General features: G+C 35.6%; 1 non-coding gene across 16 annotated transcripts in view; it reads left to right on the forward strand.

The window, feature by feature from the left end:
* Window positions 1-22,033, forward strand: part of LOC100718470 (uncharacterized) — a 286,223-nt gene that overhangs the window by 67,839 nt on the left and 196,351 nt on the right. For 14 of the 16 annotated variants that reach the window (XR_010050631.1, XR_010050616.1, XR_010050619.1 and 11 more), the window contains exon 2: window positions 10,099-10,170. The exons of the other annotated variants lie outside the window; for them this stretch is intronic. This is a non-coding gene — a transcript (uncharacterized LOC100718470). The remainder of the gene's footprint in view (window positions 1-10,098; window positions 10,171-22,033) is intronic. 16 annotated transcript variants of the gene reach the window in all.

Below are 22,033 nucleotides of genomic sequence, written 5' to 3' on the forward strand. Positions count from 1 at the left end.
GTAAACATTAACAGTGAAACCTAAGGCAAAGTCTTAGCACTCAAAGAGCACTGTCTTCCTAACATTTGATTTATGTCCACTAGTAGTTACTGATCCAGAAGGTGTAACTTTCTCAGTTCTGTGTTTTTAGCTTCCCGACCACTGTGTGCTCTGCGTGAAAACTGGATGGAAATCCAGCTTTCCTTGTGGTATTACTGCTTCCAGGGTCAGCAACAGAATAAGACACGCATTGCATTTGACAGAAAAGCATCAGACCTGGATAATGCAGTTTTAATTTGAAGTTAGTTGAAATAGATCGAGAGGATATTTTTGTACTTTATTTGTACTATTTTCATGTACCCTCTGTGAATCATTTGCAAATCAGTGATCAGACCTATGGTATCAGATGTATCTGATTATTTTGATTTGGATATTTTGATTTTGAATTTCATGTGCATTTATTTAAAGAAATTGAGGAAAGCTGAGATATGGGTATTGATCAAACTGTCAAGTAAGTTAATTATGGTTTTTGATTTATTTCTTTGGAGCTTCCCCAGGGATTCTTTGTTAAAGTGTCAAACTGCTAAACTCACTCAAACCTTCTTTTCTTCCTTTTAGATGGTACCTGTAAGCACATTCAGCCCTTAGTATATGTGAGTTCTGCATCTGTGGTTTCTGTTGACGGAAAGCTCAAACAATCCTGCACGTGTACTGAACATGTACAAGCTTTTTTCTTGTCAGTTTCCCCTAACAGTACAGTATTCTAATTCTTTCCATTGCATTTACCTTGTGCGATGTTTTGTCCTAAAATTCATCCCACAGGTTCTGCTGTATTTGGAAAGTGATTGAATAACCACACCCATTAATTAGTCCACCGATGGGTTCACAGTTGGCTTGCTGTTAGAAAGTGGGCTTGTTTACAGACAGATCACAGTGGGCATGAATTTGAAAGGTGTCTTATTGTCCCTGTCTCCCCCTTCTCTCTGTTTTCTGACTCCACAAAGTGAATAGCTTTCTTCCATCCCTTACTGTCTGCCGTGCCATTTCTACCTGTGAGCTAGCCAGCCATGGGCTAGTACTGTTGTTCTTGCCATTTTCTGATGCAGTTCTGGAAGTTCTCTTTTGTAAATATCTTTTTGTTGGTGCCTTGATGTCTTGAACCCTTTCAAAATGTTTATGGCAATTTTGATCAAATAAAAACCTTACAATTTTTAAAATCATATTTGCTGGACCTGGCACCACTCAATTATGGCTCTTCCCCATAACCAGAATGATCTTGAATGATAAATGTTTCGAATCAGTTCACGTCATGGAGGTAACCATGGCAGCACATTTAAAGTCACTTATAGAAACGACTTCAAGAATTGCTTCAGAAAGCAGGAAGAAAGTTAGGGCAAGTACATGAAGAGTGAAGGGGGCATTTTGTGTGGGATTAATAACACTGCACCTTTTACTGTAATACATTTTAAAAAATTAAACATTCACTATGTTCTTTGATCACACCTTGCATAATAACTGCTCACATAACCTTTTCCTCGTACTCTTGCAGATGCATTCAGGTTATAGGCAAATACTACACCAGTTTATAAGGGGGCCGTGAGCATCTGTGCATTTTAGTTGGTTCTGGAAGCAGTTCTATGCAGAGATGTGGTTAGATGTGAGTAGTTCAACAAGGGGAAGTTTTATTGTTGAATATTGAGAAATTACAATTTAAAAATGGAGGGCATTTGGGATTTTTAAAGGATTACCACCTAACCTTAGAGTTTTAATTTATCCAACCTGGAAAAGTTAATTCAACTTGTTATAAACTCATACATTTAAGCTTCTTTTTTTTTTTTTTTTTGTCTTTTTCATTTTTATCGGTACCGGGGATCGAACTCACAACCTCCTGCTTGCAAGGCAGGTGCTTATGCCGCTGAGCTAAACCCCCAACCCCTTAAGCTTCTTATTTTTGACCTCGAGTTTGACCTTTGAGTCTTAATGAACTGATATTATCCTGTATATATTATCTTGTGGTTTTCTTTTGAATAAATTAATGCTTATATTAATATTTTAATAATGATATATCTTTGGACTTATATCTTCTTAACTTTGTTTGTATTATGCAAAACACTATAATCATATCCCACCGATAACAGTCACATGGCTAAACCTGGAAGAAAGAGCAAGAAATCTGGTAAACAATAATCAATTCAACTTAGTTTATATTTTATTAAATTTTTAAACTATACTATCAGTTTGATAATTTCACAGCCTAACTCATCCAGATAGACTTAATTTTGTAACTTAGATTTGCAAATATGAGAGGCTATTGTCTCTAAGTAATGCCTATTATATCTATCATAGTCATATACTAGAGAGACACAATATATACCAAGAACACAGGAATATGGAAAATACGTCTTACACATTTTTATTTTGTAATAGTACAAAAATCTATATATTCTATAGAAATCATATTTCAGATTTTGACTTTTGTCTTTTCCTAGGCTAGTATTATGTGACACCATCCTCTTCCGCTGTGCTGAGGAGCCTCAGCCCGCTGCAGCTTGAGGTTGGCCACACAATCACATGGTTACCACGTGTTCACAGGGCTGTGTATTGAATGATTCTGTCCAAGTGTAGGCTCCTGGGAACATTCTGAGCACTTTTAAGTACAATAGGTTACTCTCTTTTGCTTGCAGGTTAGGTGGATTTAAACGAACTTTTGATTTAGGACATTTCAATTTACGATAGATTTTACAGGGACATAGCCATGTGCTAAGTAGAGCAGCGTCCATACTAGCACAGGCAAGTTAGAAGCATTAAAACATTCTAGCTCACATTTGAGAGGTATTTGCCAAAACTTTGTAGTGATTTCTGAGTAGTAATGTTTTTAAATTTTTCTTGTATTTTTTCGTGTTTAGCATAGGTTATTATATATATCAAAAGATAGCATTATAGTTCTACAAAAATGAAGTCATGTGAGGATGTGTATTACTGTGCAATCTGAGAAAGAGACATCTGCTCTGCAATGGAAGATTATACAATAGCTGTTGTGTATGTGTGTATATATATTGTATATATATATATAGTATGCCTAGACTTAAAATAGTAGAAGAACTTGAAATTAGTAATGTCTTAAAGTACCATAATGATCTTAAACTGTTTAGAAACTTAAAACTATAGGCAAACTGTTAAATATTAGTAGTGGAATTTTGGTATTGAATAATTTAATAAATTCACTTTAGGTTTTGTGGAACAGATTTCTTAAAACAGTTCTAACACATTGACTATATTGTGAAAAATGCACTTGCTTGGTTTTGATATATATCTGTAAACCATCCTATATTTCATTGCTGCTTATCATAATAATTATTTGTGGTAGGAGAATGCGTGAGCATGCTGGCACTATTTTGTCAGTGTCCTATTTCCTTGTTCAATACTAGACTTGGTTGGTAAATTCTTTACTTTTTCCTTCCTCATAATGTTTAGACTGAAATCATCCTATTTCCTAAGGAAGAAAGTCTGAAAGAGTGCCTGTTTTCACCATTACTTTGAAGAATATTTTAAGAAGTATTACGTAATACTGCAAGTATGAGGTAGAAATGAGTCACAATAGACAAATAAGAGGTAAACATAGCATGGCTGACATAAAATATAATTACATAATGCAAATACATTCAGTGAAAGGTTTTTCGAAACAATAAGGAAGTACAGTAAAATACAAAACTGATACGTATACCTAATATTTCCTTTATCCCGAAAAACCATCAATGAGGAAACATGATGTAACACAGAGCTGATTTAAACTTGTAATCCAATAAATGAAAATATGATTATACACTTAATAAAAATGTATGTCATGTATAAGAATGCTTCTAAAATGCTCTGAGATCAAAATGATTTATATATGGAGAAAGACATCATAGTCTTAGCTAAGTCATTTCAATATGGTAAGATTTAAATATTAATTAAAATGTTCAAAGAATTTTTGGAATCTGAAGCATGTTCTCATATTCAGAAAGAAAAATCTATGAAAATAACCATTAAGATAGTAAAATCAAAACAGTAAAAACTACTTTTATATAGAGAATAACATTAGAAAACAACAATATCTGAAATATTTCTATTGCAACATGTTTAGAAACAGATTGAGATACTGCTAGATTATAACATTGAACATCACTGAGAGAAATAGGATTTAAGTCAATAATATTGGTAACGCATGGGTCATGCGGAAAAAAACTGAGATCAATTATAGGTGATTTAAAGTTTAAGCCTTAAATGAAACTATAATAACCAGAAAAAATAGGTTTTAGATTTAGGGAAGCCTAATAGTGCTAAAAAGTCTTAAGAGCCATGAAAAAAACAACCAATAAATTCAATTACATACAAAATTTGAAACATCTGTATGACACTATTAAGAAAGCCAAAATTTGTACAATTTATGTTAACTTTGAAAAAGTTTTAGAAACACATGTTATGTTAAAGCTTAATTTTTAAAGGAAGGGAAAGGAAAAAATATCTAAATTTTATGAACACACAGGATAGCTAAGATGATTGTGCTAAGATTCTATTAGTTCTTGGAACAAAATAGTTAACATTCATAGCATTGGAACACTTTTGCATGTTTGTGTCTGGTAATCTGAGGAACTCTTGAAGATCATTATGTAAAATAACAACCTTAGTTATGCTCCAACACCTTCTTTTGAAGGCCTATATGGTCATTGCTTTGCTACTGTTATTTATTGTCATTTTTGTTTCTTGTTTTTCGAGTAACTTGTTTTGTTTTTCCCTCTAATACAGAAAGGATAGGTGTACAGTACATGCTTACACATGCCTAGAACTTCTCCTAAACAGTTTATGAGAATCGGTTGTATTATGCCTGATGAAATGAACAGCTACTTTGAAGAAAAAGAGACATTATGATATCCGTTGCTGATTTCCTATTGTCATTCTGGGAAATCCAGTGAAAATTTTATTGTTTGCTCGGAGTGGTTTTAGTTTGTTTTGTATTATTTAATTTCAATATACATGAAAGTATGCACATCTATTTTGAAGAGAGAACAAGAGACATTATGGTAGCCATTGTTAATTTTCCTATTATCTGATTTGAAGGCCTAAAATGCCTTCATTACTCTGTTTTGATCAGTTTTATACTATTTTATTTTGTATGAATTCATTGTGTATGAAGATATAGATAACTATTTAGAAAAAAACAAGAAACATTATGGTATCCACCATTGATCTCCTGTTGTCTTGCTTTGAAATCTCTGTCACATTGTTTTATTCTGATCTGCCTTGTTCTGTTTTGGTTTATTCTCTTTAAAAATTTTTTTAATACAAAGAACTCAACAAATCAGTGAAGAAAGGGGCAACGAAGTGAACGTATATGGAACACTTTTGCAAATTTTAGATTTTTTTCTTTATTTCGTACTTTTGACAGGTTGACTACAATATGTTCAGGTGAAAATCTTTTCTAGTCACATCTGTTTGTATGGTATAAGTCTCTGGTGTGGGGGTATTTGTACCTTTTCCAAGACTAGGGAAATTTTCTGCTGTTATTTCATTTAGTAGATTTTCTATGCTTTTATTTTTTTTTTCTTTTAATTTTCCAAAAATGTGATATTTGTTCGTTTAATGTTGTTCCATAGTTCTTGAGTACTCTCTTTATCTTTGATTACTCTCTTCAACCTTTTTTTTTTTTTTTTTTTTTTTTTTGGTCTGAATGTGATATTTCAAAATACTTGTGTTTGGCTATCATCCTTTCTACTTGATCTAGTGTGTTGAGAGGTTCAACTATATTTTTATCGGAATTACTGAGGTTTCCTTTTCTGCTTGTTTTTTCCCATCCTTTCTCTTTGATGAACTTTTCATTCATATCTTGCATTGTCTTCCTAACTTATTTAACCATTTATTGTTATTAATCATTATGATTACCATTTATTATTCTCTTGGATCTGGTTAATATTTTATGATTATTCTTTTCAATTCTTTATGAGGCATTTCATTCATACCAGTTTCTTTTAAAGTTATTATGTTCCTTTGGATGCAGCTTATTACCATGTATTTTCATATTTCCTGTGTTCCTGTGTTGAGATTTTTGTATCCTGTGGATAACGTACCTCTGCTGCTCTTGTAGAATAGCCTCCTTAAGTAAGTGGCTTTCTCTCAAAGAAGTGTCTTGGAGTGCTGGTTTGCTGTGTAATGTTGGCGTTGGTTCTACCTGAGGACCATTGTCTTCCTATAGCATCTTTAGTTGAATATATTTTAGTGAATTGGAGAGACCCACTATCTCATGGTACACCCTGGGTGGGGACTGCAGCAATGGAGACACGTGTGCAGAGAGCAGTGGATGTGGGGTGCTCACTATGTGTCTTCTCCTAAAACGGAGGTGGTGGCCCCCTCATTAGATGAATGGGATTTTCCCAAGTGCTGTTGAGTCCTGCCTATAGGTAGCAAACACTCTAACACTGGCATCCCAGGTAGTGGTGAGTGGCCTGGCATACTTTTCTTCAGTAAGTGTTGCAGGCTTGGGTACTTCGTGTGGGGCCGAAAGGGGTGGAAACTACGGCGTCTCCTCTGTGATGCTCAGACTCAGTCCTGAAAGTTGTGTGTGCAGCACAGGATCATAAGCACTCGGGTCTCTCAGTTTTCAGGGCAGCAGCCTGTGTTCTCCTCAGGTTTTCAACACCCACCCCTTGCAGGGAGGTCACCATGTGGACTCACACCACAGTCTCTGTGCCAGTAAGTTTGTGCTCATGGGGAGCTACCCCCAAGTCAGCACAGCGCGTTGTCTGTGGAGCCCCAGAGGTGGAAATATGCGGTCTGGTCTTTCCAGCTCCTGGAGCAGTCCAGTTTCAGAACAAACTCACTTCTTATGAGGTCTCCTGGCTACCACCACCTGAGTGTTTGCTGGGAGGTGGTGTGAAATCTTAGTGTAGAGCCAGGCTACTCTGCAGGTTTCAGATTACTTTTCTAATTAGATTCTGAGCCTGTAAAGATTGTGGAACTCTTCAGTAGCTAGGACTAGCAGAATTCACCCTGGAACTCTCTCCCTCTCACCCATACAGAGGGAACTCGCTCTCTCCTGGCTGTGGAGCCTTGGTGGCAGATGGTAGGATGTTTTGTTTCTTTTACTACGCTATTGCCCCAGGCCTCTGACTTACAGAGTCCCATCACTCTCTTACTGTCTGGTGTAACCCTGTCTTCACTCACATCAAAATGCCTGTGACTTCAGTTCTTCTTCATGGACAGGAGGAAGTGAGCACCGGCATCTCGGTTCAGTCATCCTTCTAGTTTGCTTTTTAGCATTCTGCGTCTTAAGAGTTTGCACTTTGATAAATATACAACTGTGCAAAAAGTTTTTGTCTTTTCTAGAAGCCACCTGGTATTTTTTACCAAAATATTTCCAACCACACAGTTTTCATTTGTGTAATATTGAGGAAGTTTGTGTGTGTGCTGTGGGTAAGGCAAGATGCCTTCTCCTCCTCCTCCTCCTCCTCCTCCTCCTCCTCCTCCTCCTTCTTCGTCTTCTTCTTCTCTTCTTATGTAAGATGGTTCAGCTAATACTCTCGACCCTTGGTCTATCATGAATCTTCTTCCCCCACCCCCAGCAGTTTGATCATCAATATATGCATATTTCCTGTTTTCCGAAATTATTTCATTTCCTCAATAAAATGTAGCATTTTTCTTCATGAGAACTTTTTCTCTGTGCAGTGTTTTTCACTGTCCTTGACACTGTAGGCAGGACTGAAACAGAACACAACCACAGATTTGCTGAAGTTTGCTCTGATGTTTGGTGAAAGGCCATGAAATATTGTTTATTTGCCCTGAATTTCTGAACAAAACAGAGTTCACCCAGTATTTTACATTCAAATGTAATTAATTTCACTCATAAATTTCAAATACAATTACTTATGAAAAATAAAACAAAGATAATGTAAATGAGAGTGTCTGTAAACCCTAACTGAAACATTGCTAGGAAGAGATGCTATCCATTAAGATTATAATAATAATATTTTGACAGAAAACAATGCTTTGAATAATGGGTTGACAAGAAATACATACCTCTGATTGGAAGATACTTTCAACTGTGAATCATTTTAGTGGATTTTTATGTCAGCAATAAAAGTATTTCCTAGAAAACCTGTGAGTTAAATTTTTTGATCTTTAAGTTATTCATGTTCATAAGTTCATGTTATAATGTTAAAAATCTCAACAACTTCAGTGGGTTTTTGTAGGGTATATGTTTTATTTTTTGCCATAATTTAGGCAAGTATATATGAACATGTAGAAACAAAGAATATGTAGAACAAAAACACATTTTACACACAGAAGAATGATTATGTTATGTAATACCTTTTCTCTTTCTCAGCTGTGGTTTTGAAATAGAATTAAGCAGGTGCTCAAAAGGATCTTTCGTATAAAACAAATCAATTTCTGTCTCCTACATAACATCTATGGGAGAATTAAGAAAATATTCATTCAAATTTTTCCCTAGGTCTAGTTCTAGATGAGATTGGAATTCATTTACATATACTAACACACACATAGCACTGAAAATGTGAAAATTACATATGTATGTTTACACACACATTACACACGCACACACACACATGCGCACACACACACATGCACACACACACACAAAACATATTGACTCTATTCAACATGTATTGAAATATGAGGACAGAAGAATAATTCTTCAAGAAACAGTATTTGGATGGTGACAGTTTTAGGACCTAAAAGAAATGTATTAATTGGTGTCAAACAATAGAATGAGAGTATATACAGAGAGTAACTAAATAGCAGATTCTTTCAGGACAATATGTGCTTCTGTTATTAACTATACATTGATTAGCCATGATCTTTTAGCTGGCTTAAAAATTTCTGAAACACATGGTGAACTACAAAGCTTATTGGATTGTTGACTAAAGCTAGGAAGTATCCGTGATACTTGGCATTATCTCTCCATGGCATCAACTCTAATGCATGCTGTAGATTGCTGACTCTGCCTTCTTGATGGCCAAGGCACTAAAAACTAACTCATTTATGATGAGAAGTGGCTTTGGTGACATTGTTGGGGTGTCATATAGTGGCTGCAAATGTTGTTTGGGGCAATTTGGGGTTAGGAACAGATGGGCAGGTTAGGAACAGATAAGATTGGGGATCTTTAGGCCTTCTGTGAAATTGTGTATGTATTGTGTGTATCATGAATAAATAATCTATTTCATTGTCCAGAAATAGTGATTCCTAATCAAACAAAAGAGAAAATGCACACAGCAAATATTTTATAGTATAGTAAAATTAGGATCCTTTAGGATTTGCTTCTGGCAGTAGTTATTTAGAAAGTTTGAGAGTTTTAGATACTACAGAACTTTCAGGGACATGTGTGCCAAGCTAGTTAGCAGACTTTGCCCATGCATTTAGACATGACATAATAATTTAAACTTGAAAGAAATTTCACATGTATTTACCAGAAGACCAATTTCTAATTTTCATCTGCCAGAGTTTTCTTTCCAAATCTCTCAAAATTTACAAAGGTGATTTTCCCAAAACTTGTTTCACTGTTTGCATCTAATATATTTCTGCCAGCTGTTATTTTTCTTCCTGGATCTGTATCGAAGTCATTTTTGGATCATTTGATTCTGCTACATAATAAAGCTTCATGTCCTATGGCATAATTGACTCGGAGTTGACAGCTCAACAAATGCACAATGAGAACCCATTGTGTGCCAATACTGTCATATTTATTTTTTCCAAGGAAGATACTTATGCCCAAATGTTATAAACTCTCCATCTGTTTGTTTAGGAATTCATCCCTTTGTTACTATAACTGCTGACCATTTTCCTTTTAGATGACAGGTTTCAGGAAAACAAGAATTTTGCTCTTGGGTTTTTAATGCTCTTCAAGTGATTTTGGGGGGTAATTTAATAAATATAAATTATATTTCAATAATCTTTTGTGACAAACTGATGTTTTAATATAGCCTTGTAAAATAAAAAATTATACATTTCTAAATTTAGTGAGCATATCTATACATTTTTTTGATTGTCTAAAGCATTATATTTAGCAGGATTCTCATAATATTTGCAGAATCTGTTTCTTATTCTGGAATTATTTGTTTGTTTTAGTCTCCTGAACAACAATCAAATCAGGAAGTTTTCCAGGACTGCGTTTGAAGGACTTGAAAATTTGCTCTATCTGTAAGTTGGAAGGTATATCAAGGAAGGCTTGTGATGTTGATGATTTATTTTTGCCTTTTTACTGGCTTTAAGCACAATAATTCTTCATCTTTTTGAGAAGCATTCAAACTTTACAGAAAACTTACATATATGACAATTGTAAGAACAGCAGTTTTTACTTTTGCTATGTTGTGCATCTGATATTTGAATATGCACATTTCTTTTCCTCCCATCACCACTGCCACAAGAATTTTGAATTGGAGAAAAATAAAATAAAGCAGAGTTTGACTCAGTATTTTACATTTAAATCTAAATAATCAGTATTTGTAAAAAGTTCCATAGATCCAAAGAAGCTTTATGTCAACAGTTCTTAGAAAACCTTCCAAAGCCAGTGAACACATAACAGTTAGGGACCTCAATGACCTTGGGTGCAAAGCAAATTAGCTTGTAAATATAGGCGACAATTTTATTGTGTTACTGGTGAACAGAATAAAAACACATTTTAAATGTGTTTGACTCAGAAAGCAGTGTACATTGATAAATTGAATGTTGGATGGTTGCTATTAGATAGGGTTACACAGGAGGAAGCAGAAAGAAATTTTGAGGATGTTAATTTTAGCAAGGAATGAGTGTCTTAACCTTCTCTGTAGAGAATATTAGGGAGTGGTGAGGATTTAGCTCAAGGGTAGAGCACTTGCCTTGAACTCTGGCTTCCATCTCCAGCACTGCACAAAAAAGATAAGCATGAAACTATCTTATCAGTCTGTAGATTAATTGAACACTCTGTTTAAAGAGTTAACATTTGTTCAAAGAGAAGACACTTTCTCAACTTTGGTCTTATTTACATATCTATAACATCTTCCTGGAGCGCTGGAATTCCTAGTACACCTCAGCCCCAAAGCCCCACGTCCTTCTGTGTTTATCTGCAAGATCCAGTCCTACATACAAACTGCTCCCAGCTCTCCATCACCTGTCTTGGCACCTTGGCTCTCTTGCAATCAAGCAGTCCGTTCTCTTGGCTGCCCTAACTATTCAGAAGGGTCTAACATGTCTTGCTGGTGCAGGGCATTCTTGATTTCCATGCCATGCACCTGACTAAATGTCTTTTAAGCTTTTAGCTCAGTGATGTGAAAAGTCTGCTCCCTGAGGAGGAGCTTGACCTTCTGCCTGTTTTCTCTCAGTCATGCTCTGTGGTTCGCTACTTGCTAGTGTCTCTAAAATCATTCTACTGCTCTAACGTGCAAGCTGATAAACAAAATAAAGACATTTGTGACATGTTGAGTAGTGGCAGAGAAGAAAACTAATTCCTAATGCTAATATTCAGTGAGGAAATCAAGTAAATTTTTATTTGTAGGGTATTAATTTTGGATAATTTGAAGGTTTAATGTTGCTGGACCCTGGGTCAGTGACATGCAGAACTGTACTACATATTCTGGGCGACAGCAAGAGAAGCATTTCACAAAACTTCTCTTCAATATATTGGCTAATTAAAACGCTATTAAGTGCAAGACATAGAAAGTGGCTAGGCTTCCAGAAGTGATGCCGCTGAAGAAAAGGCAGGGATAATTAGCAAGTGTCACATTTAACGGCAGGTGCTGACCACACCCTTGTGGCTACTTCGGTGCCTCTGTCTACATTTTCAGTGACACTGCCCATGAGCATGGCCTCTCCAACTAGGGAAGCGGGTAGACAAAATGCATTATGGGCTGGATAACTATTCAATTGTAAGATACCTGCACACATACCTCGGTTTTTCCTTGGCGTTTTATCCTTGATTCGTTGCCATTTTATTTCTTCAAACATAATCAGTGCTTGCCCCGTAGCCTGTCTGCCTGCACATACATCACTAATTGCTGTATCTCATTTTTCCTGTATATCTTGAATCTCAGTTTTCATATCATGTCTTCTAGGCATCGCTTAAAGTTAGATAACATGTTTTTGTCTACCCTAGTGCTTTTATTGTTCCATTTTTTGCACATATCATCAAAGCTCCCTCTTCTCACTGATTTATTATCTTGCGTGTTTTTGGATTTCTTTGCTGGATTCTGTGAAGGCACATGGCCATGTTCTTGTTTACCATGTTATTCTAGCATCTAGAAGCAGCATCTGGAACATCGTAACTGCTCACAAAACATTTGTTGAACAAACATATGAATGCAAAATGCTCTAAAAATGCTTGGAATTTGATAAGTAATCTTGGTTATACTGGGTTAAACTTTTTGTCCTAGGGAATTGAACCTAAGGCCTTCATACAAAGCTATACCCTCAGCCCCCCTTTTTTTGTTTTTAATTCAGAGATAAGGTCTTGCTAAGTTGTTAACTTGCCCAGGTTGGGCTCAAGTTTGCAATCTTCCTGTCTCAACTTCTAAGTGGGCTCGAATTACAGGTGAGCACCTTCACATTCAGCAGAGTTAATTATTTTTAAGAGAGAAGAAAGAAACCAGTATTGTCTACCTCAGTTCATCAGCAACGTGTTTATTAATCAATTGTTTATGGCATGTCTTCTCCCAAAGGTTTTAAGTCTTTATGATACATAAAATAGATAGAAAGTTTTCATACTCAAGTGGTTAATTTTCATTAGACTGAATATTTCTCATCATTTCACTTTTTCCTTCTCTAACACAAAAGCCAACGTACCTTTTTCTCCAAGACAAAAGCACTTCTAAACTCATGTGAAATTCTAACGTGTTTTCACTCAAAAAATATCATTGAACTCTTGGGCATAAACAAGTAGAAGTATTTCAGGACAAATTTTGCTTTCAGATTCTTAAGAAGAAGTACAGTTGTTCGAGAATACCGTTGGGAGCTGTGGTTCGTGTAAGGTTAACCGCATTTCAGAGTGAAGATCCATTGAAGAATTGAGAGTAAATTTTTCCTCTTTTTGGTTTGGCAGACGAGCAACTCTGAAGAATAGCGTTCTTGGTACTTATTGCTTTTAACCAAGTTTGAGTTAGTCTAATGATGATCTCCAAAATAAATTACTTTTAAAATTCAGAAACATCTTGGAATCTCAGTGATAATAATTTTACTGATTATTTATTATTATATAATTATATTTTACCAATGAGGTAAAAACTGTAGCACATCTTTGAATGTTTGAAACAAAGCGGACAGTTTTTGTTAGTATTAAAAAATAAATTTAATTTGCACTGAAATCTGTGATTCCACTTCTGGCGATGGCTCCCAGTTGCTAAATTTGATTGGTCCTCTGAGTTACCCCTTCTTCTGATGTCTAGTCCAGCCCTGGGCATTTTGTTCTCATGAACTCTCAGTCCTCAATGCTACTCCCATGTTAAATCTCTGGCTTAGTCTGTTGTATGCTCAGCAATGACCTTTTCTATCTTTCTTCAGTTTCTGAATCTATTTGGAATCTGCCTCATTGCTTTTGAAAACTATCGTTAAAAAGATACTCACCTTTTTGAAGTATAGGGTAAATGACATCAAAGAATCTGATCTCTAATAATGTAACATTGAGGGAAACAATGTTTGCTATTACTGGCTCCTTGCTCTGAGTTTTAAGCACAATTTGACAAAATGATGAAGTTTCATGTGGTTTCTTATTTACTCTCTGTTAATTTTTGTTATGCAAAAAACCACTGCAGAACTTGGTGGCTTAAAACAATAGAGTTATTATTTTTTAAAATTGCTTCATGGGTGGCTTGGTTCTGGTAGATAAGAAATCAGACCCTTTGGTTTAGACTGGTTTCTTGCACACATAGGCAATTGCACAATATTGAGAGATCTTTCTCTGCCATGTGGCCTTCTTTTCTCTAGCTAAATCATGCTCGTTCAGGAAGTGATCAGTTCTCTAATGTATCCAGGGATGAATGCTTTTCAAGCCTTATTTGCATTAGTTTTGTAGTGTTGTAATTGCTTAATCCAACTAAAAGTTAAAAATTTGATTTAAGACTTGCAAGAACATTTTGATAAATCAGGTAGCAAAGTCATCTTGCAAAATGGTGTAAATCAGGAGTCGAGGACATTTGTGGCTATTTCTACAATTACCATATTCATATAAAAACTGGAGATTTCTAAGAGTCGAGGTCCTGGCTGCAATTACAGTCATCAGGATAGATTTATGCAGTGGGCATAGAAGAGCCAAAGGGAGCAAAGGCCATACCTGTTCTGGGAGGCACATGTTGTTACGGTGTATGGCTAGATATTACCCCAAAGCCTCATGCATGCAGAGTTTGGATTTTTGGAAGTCACTGAATCATGGGGCACTATACTCACTGGTGGATTAGTTTGCTGAAGAGTTTATAGCTATAGTGTTAAACTATATGTAGTTTACAGTGTGTTGCTAGGGAATGGGGCCTACTCAGAACAGGCAAACTACTGAAGGCGTAGCCTGGGAGGGTGTGGTCTCCTGCGTGGCTCTTCCTTTCTCTGCTTCCTGTGCACAGCAGTGTCCACCACAAAGGTGAGCATCTTTCCTCTCCTAGACTTTCTGCTGTTCCTTCCTGCTTAGTATAAGTCAAAGCAAACCTGTCCTTTAAATTGCTGGTGTTGAGAATTGTGTCTCAATGACTACAAAAGTGACTGACACACAGGGTGGAGGGCAGGTGACCTGTCAGAAAGAAGAATTTGTGAGAAAATGTAAGAAATGATCTGATTTTTTTGGGAAATGGCAAGAATTTTTGAATGACTGAATTATACCTCACAGTCTCCTGTCTTGGCCACTTCGTTTGATCCTTTTTTGCTCTTGGGTTGCTTTTCCCTGGTTGCCCGCTCAGATTCCCTCATCCAGAGCTCTCTCTTGTACTTAGCTCCTCTATGGTTGGGCACAGCTTCTTTCCATGGTGTCCTTGTTATTTAGATGCTGCTGGCTCTCAACTCTCTGCTTGCAGCCTAAATCCATTTTATGTTTTCAATCTGCACACACTCATTTGCTTACCCAGTGTGTCCACTGACAAGTCCCGCAGGAGCTTCAAACTCAGAGTGACAAGTGTAACTCATGATGTTTCCCCTCTCAGTCGCACTGCTTATTTCCCCTCCGACAGGCTTCTTATTTTGGGAATTGATATCACACTGGTGTAGTCATCTGAAATAAATTTCTATGCATTATGTGGGCATCTTTCCTCTTTTCTCCCCGCTGAATCTACATATGTGTAAAGTCCTATGAGGTTCCACATAAACATCACGCATATTTTCCTATGCCGTCTGCCCCTACTTTGATGACTTACCTTTAATAATCATTATCTGCTGCTCTTACGTTAGTCATTTTTCTTCATCCAAATCACTGAAGCATGATGAGCTATCATTGTACAACAAAGACTCAACTATAGAGAACCTTAGTGGCTCCTCGTTGCTTTTGGGATGAAGTAAAGATTCCATTTGTACCACAGCAAAATTCAACTTCTCTTAGGTCTTCAGTCTTCTTGAGAGGCACCTCAGGCTCTTTTCTGTAAATTTCCTGACATGTGGCTTTTGGTATCCCTATTGTATTGCCACCTTTAGATACTCCCATGGTTGCTGAATTAGGCTGGCATATTATGTCTCCCTGTGAATTATCTACACTCATCTCTAAAACTCATTACATCAAAAATATATCTCTTATTATCATCTACCACATGTATTAACAATGCACAAAGAACTTGTGTGGTCTTACAGATGAAAAAGATAAATAAATTGATTTTTCTAAGGACACAAATGTGGAACGATCAAGGTCTTACAAAGAGCACATGTGGGATAGGTAGGCAGGAAAAAGTCCAGAATGGGGGTGGAAGGCAGTGACACACGTCTCTTGTCCTGTCTGGAGAGGCAGTTTCCTGACTTACTGGGTGGGCAGGTCTGTGCCATTCAGCAGATTCATCTACATAGAGGCATGACTGCATCAAACCGTCCTAATGATGAGAACAATCAATAGCATCGTCTAGTTCTGAATCTGTTTTCATCAGCTCCTTTTTAATTGTTACATGAATCACATGTAGATTTGCAGTCAGCAAAGAAATCTACTAGCTACCAAGGAAGACTAGTACAGTCTTTAGGAGTGTAAAATTTCTTGTTAATGAGTTCATTTGTCAGCTAGTTCCTTTTTATTATTTTGCATAGTGTGTATTACTATTCTTTCCAAAAGAATAAAATATATCTGGATACTCTGATCCAATTCATTTTCTTAAACCAGTTGCCTAACTAAGATAATAACCACTGGGAGAAGAACTTTGGATTAATCATTCAGCCACTTATACAACAGCAACCTTTTCTCTTTCGTTTGGAACTCTATTTCCTGTATGAAAAGTATGTAGAATGCCACTTCAGCAATTCTTTATAGACCTGACGCATAATCACTTGGTCAGTATGTTTTAGTGAGGTAATTTCAATTTTCATTCACCCGTCCAGTAAGTAATGCAGCTCAGTAATGCATTTGTTTGACATCTATCTCTCCATCCATCTATCCATCCATCCATCCATCCATCCATCCATCCATCCACCCATCATCCATCTAACAGTCATGTAGCAAATACCTACCATGTCAGGTACTGTACTAGTTCCTGTTTATGTTATGATGAGCAAAAACAGATGCCTTTTGTTCTCATGAAATCTAGGAAATGATTCAGCATATACTAATGTTACAACCTTAATATTTTAATAGTATATTATTGTGTATTTGGAATTAGTAATATCTAAAATGAGGTTTAGAAATCTAGGAAGGAAAGAGGAGACATTAGTACTTACATGACAGTACATAAAGCATGGGTCACAGGAGATTATTATGAGTAAATGTGCATGGAAAAATGGATAGGACTTTTGAAATGGATGAGTTCTTAGAAACATGCAAACTACCTACAGTGAATTAGGAGAGAACAAAAATTTTGATCAGATGGAATAACAGTTTAGGAGAGTAAATCAGTAGTTAAAAAAACTACCATTAAAATAAATCTAAGACTTGATGAATTTATGACTGATCTCCACCAAACATTTAAAGAAACTAAGGTGATCTTTCCCAAATTTTCCAAAAAAATTAAAGAGCAAGGAATATGTCCAGACTCATTATACAAGACCAACATTACCCTGCTGACAAATCCAAACAAGAAAAGAAAACTCAGCCAGTATGAAGATGGGCATTTCACTTTGACTCACATTCTTCGATGCCTAGTTTAATGCTTTCATGCATGAGTGTCTCACAAAGGAATTTTTCTTTCCTTCTTAATGAAGCTGAATCTATGAAGCTATTCAGTCTCACAAGCTCACCTTTCCAGATGCATCTGGTAAGTAATATTGTTGCCGCAGCCAGAATGACCCAGGGCTGCAGGAATTCTTTGTCTCTACAGATGTTCTTAGCTTTTTCCTCCTTGCTGATTTTCCTTTGATTTCAGACTTCTCGAGACCGTGTTCTAATCAACCACATCTGATTCTCCTTTACGCACCATGACAGGATCCCTAGGGAGAGAATCCCTTGCAGATTTCCTGAGAGGGGAGGAGGAGTGAATTCAGCTTTGCTTTGTGTATTAACTAATTGTGCAAAGAATGTCTTTGGGTTTTGTCTCCTATTATGAATCTGTTTCATGAATTACTTGCATCCAGAAGTGCTTGTCACATTGAAGTATTATTTCTCTTTCTTCCTCTCTCCCTGATTTGAGTTTCGGTATCTGTGTTTGTTATGTATGTTCTTCAAAACAATAAGATACTTGATACCAAGGATCTTACAACTACTCCTGTCTTCTAGACAATAGGCAGCACAGTCCTGGTACTTAGAAGTTTTAAGTAAATGGTTATTGAAATTAATTATATTTTAATCTGTACAATGGTTAGCTTTGGTAGGACATGCTATAGTCAAAAGTTTGATGGATGTTATGCGAGAAACATCAATTTATATTTGTTCAAATGAAAGGAACTGACTGTGGTGGTTTCAGAGAACAGAATTTGGATTTTGAAAATGTTACAGGGAGGGTGCGTTCAGTGACATTATTCACTCATTCCATCCCTCTCAGTCCACAAACTCTTAAAATTATATAATGGTTTTTTTCTGGTTCTACTAATTTTGAGAGTTTCTATATATAGAGATGAGCTCCTGTGAGATATGTGGTTTTAAAATATTTTATCTCAATCTGTAATTGTTTTCTCTATGTTTGTATATGTTTTGTGGAAATTTAAAAGAGGGTAGGAATTCAGATTTTGTATGTGGAGTGTACTATAATTTCAGTTATGTTCTGTTCCTCCACGATGTTGCTGAGTTCTGAACTTTGGATTATTTTTTATAAAATCAATTGTTGAGAAAGGGTTGTTGAAGTCTCTGCTATTGTTGTAGATTTGTTCATTCCTTTGTTAGTCTGGCACTTCGTGTCACACATTTGCAGCGCTGTTGTGAGTACACACGTGTATCACTGTGCCATGCTCTTGTACTGAACGTATCACTATGTAATGTTCTTTCTTTCCTCTGGTTTTGCTCTGAGATATACTTTCTCTGCTGTAAAAGATGCTATCTTTTCATGGCTTGTTTGATACAACTTTTACCACGCTTTTATTTTCAACCTGTGTATATCATTTATTTGCATGTTTTTTTACATACCACAGATAACCATTTAACATTACAAAATGCATTCCCTTTAATCTTTGATTTTAGTTAATGTGGTTAGACATTTCTATTTCTTGTAATTATCATATTATTATCATGCTAGGGCTGAGGTCTGACATTTAAATTGTTTTCTGTCTATTGTCTATGTTTTTGTTTTGTATTTTCCTTTTTTTCTGCCTTTCTGCTAGTTATTTGAATATTTCTTTTTGCTTTTGAATTTTTCTTTTGTAGTGGTTTCTTTGTATCTCAGAAACATAAATTATCACATTCTATGTATGTACTTATTTCACATGTAAAAGTATAAAATATTTCCTTCTCTAAAGTAACTTTGTTCCTCTCTGTTTGTAACATAATTATCTTAAATATTTGCTCTACCTATATTTTAAACTACCTCAGAAAATACTATTGTTTTTTTTGCCTCAACCATTAACCATAATTTAGGATGTGGAAGGAAATGTATTTATCTATAATTTTTACTCTTTCCACAATTTCTTCTTCTTAATGTTTTGTGTTTCCTTTTTCATCAATTTTTTCTAAACATCTTCTTCAGATTAAGTCTATAGTCTACAAATTTTCTTGATTTTCTTTCATCTGAAGGTGGGATTTGCCCACATTCTGGCAGACTGTTTTAGCTATATGGGATGTGATTGACAGAAAACTGTCAATGTTTAAATTAAAAAAAAATATTACTCTAAAAGACACTTGCCATCAGTCTTCCTCAAAGACACACCCTCTGATTTTGAACACGTTTACCTCATCATGTTGTCCCTTTATGAAGAAGTTCCCAAAGTCCTCTTCTCTGAATGTTTTTAGTTGTACTGTTGTATCTGCCCCCATGTCCTGCACTGATACAAAATGTTTACCTGTCACGGCCATTTTGACTATGGGCAAGAGCCAGAAGTCCATGCTGTAGGACTGGATGGAGAAGGTGGACGAAGACATACCGTAGTATGTTTCCAACCCTGCATTTTCATTGGCTGGCACTCAGCAAAGTCATTCACAGTATTTTTAATGATAGCTCACAAAGTCTTTCATCAGAGACTTACAGAACTGCTTCAGAAAGTGGCAAGAAAAAAGGATAAGTGTGGAAGGGAGATAAATGGCAGTATGTCTTTTACCATAATAAATTTTAAACATCCACCATATATTTTGATCACACACATATGTAGAATTCTGGGTTGACAAATTTTTCTTTTCAGTCTCTGTTGTTCCTGATGAAAGAAAAAGTTGATCAATATTAATTATCTTTTCATATTTTTAAACAAAAATAACTGATAAATATAATTCTCCAATATATAATATAGTTTCTTTGATGAATATAGTAAAATATACATAACAGTATTTTAGCCATTTAAGTGTACTATTTAGTGTCATTACGTACGCCTACAATATTGTCTAACTCTTGCTGTTATCCACTTCCAGACAGATACTCTGTTGTGGTGTCTATCAGTCCTTTATAAGGCTGTGTAGTGCTGTATTGTATTAAGATACCACATCTTGTTTTACTATTCACCTATCTGTGGATATTTAGATTATTTTCATCTTTTGGCTTGATGAATAATGCTACTTTGAACATTGTTGTGCAAATATCTGAGAATTTGCTTTTAATTTGGGGTGTATGGATGCAATAAGAGCAGAATGCAAATTTTCTTTGTATCCGATTATTTCGCACTCTGATTAGCTTTATGTTCACTCACTCAACACATTTCTCGATCATTTCTTTGTCAAACGCTGTAGTGATATTAATGTGCAATATCTTAATTAGTATAGTGTCTTCCAGAATAATTTTACAAGTCACTCACTGAATTTTCACAATAGGCCTAGGATTTGATGCATTAATATCTAACTACAAAAATAAAGAAATATGCTAGAATAATTTTCTGAGAGTTCCATAACTCAGTTCAGACTCATTTTTCTGTCTCGTAATTTTGAGTCCAACATCCTTGTAGTTGGCAACTTTGAAAATTTAAGCTAGGTTTAAAGTATCATGTGAAGAGAAAGTTCTAAAATACACTGTAGACCTCTAGAAACTTTTCTTCCACATTAAGCAATGCTATAGATTATGTAGAAAACATCTTTTAAAGTTTAAACTTTGTTTTAGTGTGTCTTACTATTAAAATTGTAAACAATATCTCTGGATATGACATCCTTTGTGGCGTACCAGTTCCATGCACTACCAGAAAATTACATCCACATAAGAATTATCACTTATTGAATATAAAATTTATCATTTATTTAAAACATACATATTTTATAAGTGATAAATTACATATAATATAGTTTAAAAATTCTTTTGCATGCTGTGAAAATGTTTCTTAGCTGATGTATTCTTGGAGCTCTTCTCTGGCAATAAGCTGAAATTCCAGTTCCATAATGAATGAATGTTGAATTAAAAATGATGATTTCAGTTCTTGGCATTGACTGTTACAAAACTGAAGTAAATCTGAACTTGTAAGATCACATTCCAATATCACGTAAAATATTTCTGAAATACTTAGTACATTTTAATGAAGAGATTTTCATTTTCATTTTATTATTTGACACAACAGTTATTTTAACAAATGAGTATTGGGGAAAGAGAAAGGAGATGGCTTTGTCTGGTGGTGAGCATTAAAAATAAGCTTTAGGACTGGTGTATTTTAATGTTCCTGAAACCATTATTGCAAAGAATTCAGAGGTAAAGAGAATGGAGAGCCAATGATAAAAGAAAAATTAGAAACTTTTTTTTTGTTTTCTTTCTTTTCTTTTTAGGAGATACAATGTCCATTTGTAGATTCTCTTGAGTGCAGTAGACTAAAACAATAAAACTGCTCAGACAGGCACAAATTCCTTAGGAGTAAAGCTGATACTTGACTCAGACTGGTCCACTGGCTCAAAGAATTCCATGTGGGGCCCAGAAGATCAGTTCCTGTCACAGTGGCCATCTCCTAGGCTGACTTTAGGCTGAACTGTGAGACTCTGAAAAATTGCTGTGCTGAATTTTTCTACTGCCCCTTCCTGAGAAAAGGATTTTTTGTGATGACTCACGGTGAAGACAGATAAAACAGATTTTATTTATAAGAAAGCAAGCAAAAAGTCTCCTGAGTCTCACTGGCTCATAGCATTTCCTGAGTCAGTCACTGGTCCAAAGAATGGAGTGAGTCTCTCAAGTTTACTCTGAGGCTTAGTGTGAATAATGTAGCTGGGAAGTGGTAGATTGGTGGCTGCAAAACTGCCCTGAGATTCTGCTGCACTAGCAAGACGCAGCTGGAAGCTGGACAGCAAAAGCATATGCAAACAATTGTGCTATTTTTCTGTAAATCATCTAAAGGCATGATGTACTGGGCAAATACTGAGAGTCTTTTTTAGTGAAACTGCCTCAAGCTAAGC

This window comes from Cavia porcellus, unplaced genomic scaffold (genome assembly GCF_034190915.1).
Source record: "Cavia porcellus strain 051 isolate PalLab524CR breed Dunkin Hartley unplaced genomic scaffold, mCavPor4.1 scaffold_11, whole genome shotgun sequence".
NCBI lineage: Eukaryota > Metazoa > Chordata > Mammalia > Rodentia > Caviidae > Cavia > Cavia porcellus.